The 7270-nt window shown below is 45.1% G+C and overlaps 1 long non-coding RNA gene across 1 annotated transcript; it reads left to right on the forward strand.

The window, feature by feature from the left end:
- The first annotated feature begins 39 nt into the window (after positions 1-39).
- LOC131382573 (uncharacterized) lies at positions 40-6812 on the forward strand. The gene is made up of 2 exons (XR_009212143.1): positions 40-102; positions 6523-6812. It is a non-coding gene; the product is annotated as an uncharacterized LOC131382573 (long non-coding RNA).
- Positions 6813-7270: the final 458 nt, after the last annotated feature.

Genomic DNA, 7270 nt, shown 5'->3' on the forward strand with positions numbered 1-7270 from the left:
TCACATCGAGCTGGATCTCAGACTCGTTCACATCGAGCTGGTCATGACTGGAAAGTTTACATGTATTGGCAAATATGCACATTTTAAATTATCCTCCCTTTGGTGAGTTTCTGAATTAGTGTGGGGCATTGAGGAAATATTTCAGGGACAGAACTTTACCCCAACCCAGGCCTTTTCTCACATGCAAAAGCAGATGCAAGGGCAGAAGTCGTCGCCTTGGGATGAAGGTCTGCAAAGTCATTCATTTATGCCCAGGAATCGGAAATCTCAAGACTCTAGGCTGTTTCCCTAGTCACCCTTTGCACTCTGAACATGGCTTACTCCCCTCCCTAGTGACCACTCTTCTGAACTTCACTCACATTTCAGTCTAAGAACTAAGACGCAAGAGGAGGTCCCAACCTCAAAGAAACTTGTTTCAAGTTTCTTTCAGAGGAGGAGTTAAGCCAATTAGATGGTTACGTGTTGTGTAACCGAGCTCATAAAACATGAAATGGCTTGAATTAAGGTAACATGGGATAAGTGGCTAGAAGACTTTTTAACATTCTTAATTTGGCTCTAGGGGGAACACATTAACGACTTCAGAAACATTTTTGGTGAGCAAGATAGAATGGAATTGTTGTTCATGTATCAGGCAACTTAGTGTTTGGGAGATAACCCCAGATAAAAGGAAAATTATCATGGGATAAAATTAATGAAATAAGTATTAAAAAGTTGTTAGCCATGAAACAGCTAAGGACAATTTACAGAAGTTGGAGAGGCGAAAGTGAGATGAGGAGGAAGGAGGGGAATGCCTCTGACAAACACAGCCAATTAAAAAGTACCGTGATTCTAAGCCGCAGCACGCTCTGTCTGGTCTGGCTTGGCCTCGAGTCATTCTGCACCCACGCTGAACCCAGCTGCTCCCCTCACTCCCCACCATCCTGCCTCTCCTCACACAGCCCAGTGGAATCCAGCGGTGTGCATGCTCAGGTCAGCCTTCTCTATTCCAACCCTGATAGCTCATGACCAGCTTGTGAAAAAGATCACTACACAGCGTGGCAGAATTGAGCCACTGAAAATGCACATTCTCAGCGTTCAGCTGGCCTCGTGATTTCACTTCATTCTCCTAATTGTCTTTGGTGAGAATTTTCTCTTTTTTTCCTTTTTTTTTTTTTTTAAACGGAGTCTCGCTCTGTTGCCCAGGCTGGAGTGCAGTGGCCCGATCTCAGCTCACTGCAACCTCCGCCTCCCAGGTTCAAGCCATTCTCCTGCCTCGTCCTCCCGAGTAGCTGGCACTACAGGTGCCCACCACCATGCCCGGCTAACTTTTTGTATTTTCAGTAGAGATGGGGTTTCACCATGTTAGCCAGGATGGTCTCCATCACCTGACCTCGTGATCCGCCCGCCTTGGCCTCCCAAAGTGCTGGGATTACAGGCGTAAGCCACTGCGCCTGGCCTTTTTTTTCCTTTTTAAATTTGTTTTTAAATTAAGAATTGTATCTATTTAAGACTTTTCTTTTTCTCCTCAAGCCACCCCTCATCTGTGCTAGCAGGCCGCTCTGCATCCTATTTCTTTGAGGAAGTTGAGGATAGCAGCCCTGATCACCCCCAAACGCCTGACCCTGAACTTCAGAGGTATCTCTAGCTTTTCCATAGCGTCCTTTCTTTTTCTTGGCTCAGACCTTAAATTCTTGGCTCCCTGCTTATCTCCTCCACACACTCCCCTTAATTAACGTCATGAGCACTTTTTGGATTCTCTGCCTATTTCCTCAGACTCTCCAACCCTGCTGTCCAGTTCTGCCCTTCCCCAGGCTGCAGAGACAAGGACCTAATTGCCTCTGGGGCATCATCACTATTCTTTCAGTGTCTCCAGTGACATAATCACCTACCTCTTTAGCTAGCCCTTGCCTTTTCTGTACTTAGCTGTGGCTGGTGAGGACTATCACCAGTTATCAAAACCTAGAAGTTCTGTCTTTCCCGTCACCACCTCTACACCTGGAGGTCTTGCCAATTTCCCTTCATAAATATTTCTCCAGCCTGCTCTGCTTTTCCTCGTCTACTCCTACTGCTTCAGTCCAAACCCTCACTTGCACCTAGACAATTCAGTAGCCTCCAAAATCATCTCTAGTCTCAAGTCTTGTCCCTTTTAAATCTGTCTCCCACGCTGGGGTCTGGGCAGTCACCTTTAAATGGAAATTTGTCTGGCTTAGCCCCTTTTAGTGCCTTGCCATTGCCCACATAAGAAATCCAAGGCCAGGCGCAGTGGCTCACGCCTGTAATCCCAGCACTTTGGGAGGCTGAGGAGAATCACTTGAGGTCAGGAGTTTGAGACCACCTAACCAACATGGAGAAACCCCATCTCTACTAAAAATATGAAATTAGCTGGGCATGGTGGCATGCACCTGTAATCCCAGCTACTTGGGAGGCTGAGGCAGGAGAATCACTTGAACCTGGAAGGCAGAGGTTGCAGTGAGCCAAGATTGCACACCATCGCACTCCAGCCTGGGCAACGAGAGTGAAACTCCATCTCAAAAAAAAAAAAAAAAAAAGAAATCCAATTATGTTACCAGCACACACAGGGTCCTCCCTCTCCAGCCTGCCATTGCCAGCTGTGCCTTGCACATCATGATCCAGCAACACAGAACTGCCCATGGTCCCCACACTCACTGTGCCATTTCTGAACACCTTACAATTTTTCATCCTCCCTCTCTGGCCAACTCCTATTTTGACAACAAAAATATCATTTTCTTCAGGACACCCTTCCCAATTCTATAGACCGCATGAGGTTCCCCTCTGCATTTCCATAATGCTTTTTGTTAATGAACTTTTAAGAGTTCCTTTTGCTGGGTGCGGTGTCTCATGCCTGTAATCCCAGCACTTTGGGAGGCTGAGGTAGGCGGATCATGAGGTCAGGAGATCAAGACCAGCCTGACCAACATGGTAAAAGCCCGTCTCTACTAAAAATACAAAAATTAGCCGGGTGTGGTGGTTCGTGCCTGTGATCCCAGCTACTCAGGAGGCTGAGGCAGGAGAATCGCTTGAATCCGGGAGGCGGAGGTTGTAGTGGGCCGAGATCACGCCACTGCACTCGAGCCTGGGCAACAGAGTGAGACTCTGTCTCAAAAAACAAAAACAAAAAAAGAGTTCCTTTTATTATGTTTCATCCGAATGAATTAGACTTAGTACACAGTTGATTTTCTCCACATCTGATGACTGGCTGACACTGCACATCAGTAAGCTAGCCCTCCAACGTGAGAACTTCATGTGCATTCGGTAACTCTGCATTTCATGTGATCATTACCTGCGTTACTCACATGAAATCTCACTGACCTGGATTGTAACAACCTTTCCACATGTCTTCCTCAGCAGTCCCTCAGTCCGTCGAGAGTGGTAAATATGTCTAATTCATTTACATATTCTAATATCTGACAGTGTGACTGTTTCAAAACAGTTGCTCCATAATTGTTGAATTAATGAAATACTAACTCTCCTCCATTTCAGCGTAGTATCCTTGTCTTTATGACAAAGATTGCTAATTTCAAGCTTTTAGCCCAGTTGTTTGGTAGTCAAGGAATATATAAAACTATTTCCTCATGGAACAAAAATAGTGATATCCACAAAACCCCGTTTTTCCATCCACCTCCTGTATATAAATAAACCTAAGATTATTAAAAGGGATGTCGTGACTCGAGAGGTCTCCACTTGAAACTGGGACTTGACTTTGGTTTCATTAGCTCTGTTAGGCTGTGGGCTGAATATAAATCCATGCCTAGTCCTTTGAATCCACTTATTATTTCTTTACAAATGCAATTTGTAGTGGACTTCCTGAAAATGTTTCAGAACAGGATATAGCATCTTATTTTTTTTAACTTTTTCTTTAAAATATTCAAGGAAATCTAAAAAGCAGAGAGAGAAAACTCAGGGCAGCTCTGGCAGCAAAGATCAGAACCATCAGAGGCCAGCATTAGGGAAGGTTATGGTAAGAGGCAGCACTTGCAGTCAAAGTCAGATTCTTCATCAGACGCAGTGCAACGCCGACCCAAGCAGCTCCTGGCTGGCACGGGGCCATGCTCCAGGCTGGGTCTTCTCCAGTCCTTTTGTTCACACCTGCACTTGTACGTTTTGTTTCAGTTTATTACTGTGTCTTTCCTTTGCACCTAAACAAAACAACTACTTTCCCCGCCCGCCCCCCCTCCGCCCCCCCCGAATAAGTTTGGACCATTCTCTCAGACATTTCTTGGTATGTAGAAATTTCCGCCTGGAATAAAGTTACTTGAATGACGACGCTAACCCTTCTTGCATTTGCCCTTGGACTGTAACTCAAGGACCCTGTGCCCTTCGCTAAGTCTCAGATGCATCTCTCTTGTTTAGATAGTTATTCTACATCTTCTTCTGGGTCTTCAGGCCTGGCATCCTTCTTGACATTCTGACGTCTGCAAATCTATCTCATTCACTCCCTTATGTTATCGACTGCACCTTTCTTCAGAGCACTGGCTTTGTGATGCCTGAGTCAATTAGATCAGGATAATTTGTGAGATAAATGAAAAATTCCTACATGTGCTCTTGTGTCAATATTTTCTCTCCGTGAAAAATCACACTTTGCTCTTAGCCGCTTGGGTTGTTACCTTAGCACAGTATGACTGAGCCAGGGGAGCATATTTCTGTTTTTCACTGATTCAAATCTCAGCTGAGGAGCTACCCACTAGGCTAGCACCTTCCCTCACTACCTACCCGGGCCTTCCACTGTATTTGGTGGGTGGACTCCTGAGTGGCTTGCTGAGTCGGAGCTAGTTGGAAGATGACTAGGACTACTGACAAGGTTGCTGACAACTTTCTCTTCTAACACATGTGAGCAATTTCCTGGCCTGCTTTTTTTTTTGCTGCCTCTCCACTAGATGTTCTTTGAAAGCATGGCAACCAGTCATGAAAAGGTTTTCTGACATATAGGAGACCAAACGTTGGCTAGCTAATTCTTAGGCTGAAATTATTACTGTAATTTGAAATAATAATTATAAAAACATGCAGGATGTGAATCTTTAATAATCCAACCAAATTCAAGACCGAAACATGTTACCAGGCAGCTTGTAAAAATGTTCCTGGTACAGTATGCTGTTGCATTCTGGATAGCGTCTCTTACCCCTCTGAGCAGTGTCATCACCCTGTAATAATTCTCCACCTTTTACACTCCTCTGCCTGGAAGGTGGCATAGTGGTGTAAACAGGCTTTCTGAATTTAAACAACAACAACAACCCTGATTTGCAGCATTTGTTGACGTCTGTGGTGTAAAGATTCCTGCCATAGCTGATTTCAAGCTATAAACAGTTTAGCAGCTTCCTCATAGAATTCCTGTGCATTTAACAATTGGTGCTCTGAGCCCGCAGGAGCTGCCTCCAGGATAACCCTGGGTGTGGAGCCCAACCTGAGACGCCCATTGCCTCTCTTACACCCAACTGAGGGTTTGCCAAGGTCCATGTGAGAGGTGAGGCCAGCTGGACTTCCTAGGGTCCAGTGGGGACTTGGGGAACTTTCCTGTCTTACAAGAGGATTGTAAAACGCACCAATTGGCGCTCTGTAAAACACTAATCAGTGCTCTGTAAAACGCACCAATTAGCACTCTGTAAAACACTAATCAGTGCTCTGTAAAATGCACCAATCAGCACTCTGTAAAACACTAATCAGTGCTCTGTAAAACGCACCAATCAGCACTCTGTAAAACACTAATCAGTGCTCTGTAAAACGCACCAATCGGCGCTCTGTCAAATGCACAAATCAGCAGGATTCTTAAAGTAGCCAATTGTGGGGAGGATTGAAAAACGGGCACTCTGATAGGACAGAAACGGAACATGGGTGGGAACAATAAAGGAATAAAAGCTGGCCATCCCAGCCAGTAGCAGCAACCCACTCAGGTACCCTTTCACGCTGCGGAAACTTTGTCCTTTAGTTCTTCACAATAAAACTTGCTACCCCTCAATTCTTGGGTCCGTGCCATCTTTAAGAGCTGTAACACTCACCAGGAAGGTCTGCAGCTTCATTCTTGAAGTCAGTGAGACCATGAACCCACCAGCAGGAACCAACTCCGGACATACATGGTCTCTTCAGAAACAAAGTGGTCTCAGCAGTGAACGTTTCCAGCGAACTCCCTATATAATTTGAATGTAACAATATATCACAACATAAACAGGCTTTCCAATTTATGCAGTAGGCTTTACGTTGTCTGTATTTTTGTCTGCATATATAGAATTGACAAAGCCTATATTTTCCACATAGGAAAATATACAACGAAGAGTTATTTTGTTTTTTTATCAGAGTTGCTTGGAATATTCCACTTCAGTTAAAACAGCTGTTGTTTGGGCAGAGTATCAACGTGTGGCACACACAAGCTAAACAACCCAGTAGAGACTGCATTCTTTAAGAGGAGCTGCTTACCTGGCAATGCCAGCCGGGAGCTTCCCTAACTGGAGGTCCCCTCGCTGGGAGCATCCTGCCAGTGCAGACAGATGTATAACCTGGGATGTCTGTTTTTTCTTTTTTCTCTTGACCTAGTCAGAAGACTGAACATGTTGTAACTGTAGAAAGTCCATCATCTTTGTGTATGCACTTGCTGAAAGATCCACTGAAGAGCAACCTTCGTGAACATTACCAGCGGACTTGTGCTCCTACAAAATGCACTGTTTTCCTCACTGCGAGGTGGGTCTCTCACACCGCGATGGACTATCTGTGATCACAGAGCACTTCTTCCCTGGGCCTTCCCTGTCACACTGATGGCGTGAGTATGTAGGGCAGGGGTGGGAGTGAACATGTTAATCTCTTTTGAATAAACTGATTTTGAAGTAGATGTCTCAAAAAAAAGTTTGTGGCAATACTTTCTGGGTAGTGACATTAATTCTCCCCACCAAGAGTAGTAGTTTGGAGTTATTACTTATAAGCAGTGTGGCTTATTTAATAGTTTTATTCCCAATGCATTTCAGGCCACACATCTTCAAAGTGTAAAGCGTTTGCGTAGGGGAGAATTAAAGTAAAACGGAGAGCCACCTCTTCCTCCCAACCTGTCTCCAGTGATTCCAGAGAGAATGCAGCAGGTCATAAGTACAGAACAATGCTCTGCACCTGAAATAAACCAATAAAGGCGGACACAGGAGATGATTCAATCCCAATTTAGGTGTTGGGGACAGAAGGGCTGACTGTCCTGGGGTTATGGCCTTGAGTGTTCTCTGTACCCCGTGCAATTTTTCACAGGAGCCTTGGCAGAGAGCTGCTGTCAGAGTCCGGGGCTTGGTCCATCCAGAGCTGG

The sequence above is a fragment of the Hylobates moloch genome, unplaced genomic scaffold (genome assembly GCF_009828535.3).
Source record: "Hylobates moloch isolate HMO894 unplaced genomic scaffold, HMol_V3 SCAFFOLD_66, whole genome shotgun sequence".
Taxonomy (NCBI): Eukaryota; Metazoa; Chordata; class Mammalia; order Primates; family Hylobatidae; genus Hylobates; species Hylobates moloch.